The sequence below is a fragment of the Humulus lupulus genome, chromosome 1, assembly GCF_963169125.1.
Source record: "Humulus lupulus chromosome 1, drHumLupu1.1, whole genome shotgun sequence".
In the NCBI taxonomy this organism is placed as follows: domain Eukaryota; kingdom Viridiplantae; phylum Streptophyta; class Magnoliopsida; order Rosales; family Cannabaceae; genus Humulus; species Humulus lupulus.
The window spans coordinates 32,425,750-32,427,207 of NC_084793.1; positions in this window are offsets into that span (position 1 = coordinate 32,425,750).

Here is a 1,458-nt window from a genome sequence, read left to right on the forward strand (position 1 = left end):
AATTCGGGTTCAAGGTAAGGTTTTAGTTCAATTTTCTCGTTCCTTACTCTGTTTTTGGAGTTGGTTTTTAGTTAGAACCTTTGATTATAGAATCGAGTAATTGGTGTGGTTTTTGATGGTTTAAGGCTTGGGTTTTGTTGGTTATATGTTGGACAAGTTGTGGTAATAGCTGGGAACTTTGATTTGTGTTGTTGGAATTGTTTTAGTGAGGTTTTGAATTGGGTTTGAAGAGGAAAAATAGGGGTTTTTGGCTGGGTTTCAGGTGGGGTCGCGGATCTGTTTTAGAGTGTCGCAGCCCAAGCTCGATGAAGATGCAGGTGGGAGCAAGCAGGTCGTTGGGCCGTGGAATAGGAAAGGTAGGGCCACGACCCGTGATGGGGATTTAAGGATGGCCACCTCTAGTTTTGGGGGCGGGCCACGACATGGCAGAGGTAGGGCCGTGGCCCTTAGTGGTATTTTTGGCAAGGGAAGTGTTTTCATCAAGGGAACTCAAACCTTAGGCCTCGGGATCATTCCTACTACCCGATTTAGTGGGATTTGATTTTCTGGAGGCTAGGTCTTGGTCCGGGAATCTGTATTATTAATTTTATTGATGGAATCCCATATTTGGTTATGACTAGGTGACCGCTAAGGGATTAAAGGATCAATTGTTCTCAAGGGTCGCTCATTTGCTATTTCTCGCTCGAACTAGAGGTAAGAAAATTGCACCTAGTATGTGATGCATGTGATGCACGGGGAACATGTGATTCGGGCATGCCATGAATGTTGAATATGAGATTGATCAGAGCTTGAGTCTCTGTGTTTGTGCATGATCCTAATTATGCTAGCAATTGTTAAGTAGCATGTTGAATGCCCTACATTTGGATATTTGACATATGGTATATGCCTGGTAGCATTGCTTACTTGTGTGTGGCACTGACTTAGTAGTCAGAATCGACAATGGTGTCAGAAATGACTGTAAAGCTGTGACTTACTAGTCAAGTTCAACAGTAGTATTGAACACTGGTCGTGTGTTATTGACCTAGGAGTCAGGAGAGGCATAAGCATCTTGAACGCAGAGTCACAAAATTGAACACATATATGTGCCCAAATGTGACATATTTTGGATTTACAAAAACAGTTACAAATTTGCAACCCCCAAATATTACCCAATAATGTGTAGATTTGATATTACACATTTTGATTTGAATTTCTCAAAGTCATAAGAGATATGGTTGTTAGAGATGTGATTTTAACTCCCATAATGTGTATGGAAGTTACAAAATCAAGTGGGAATGAATTTGGAACGTTTTGGCAAATTTAGAAAATTGGTTGTTGAAAAAACGTCTTGGCTCGCGGCCTGAGTTTTTCAGGCTGCGACCCAAGAGGTAGAAAACATTGTGGGCCGCGGCCCATATTTTTCAGGGCGCGGCCTGAGCGGCTGATAGCATTTTCCAAACTTCAGTTTTATTCAATTTT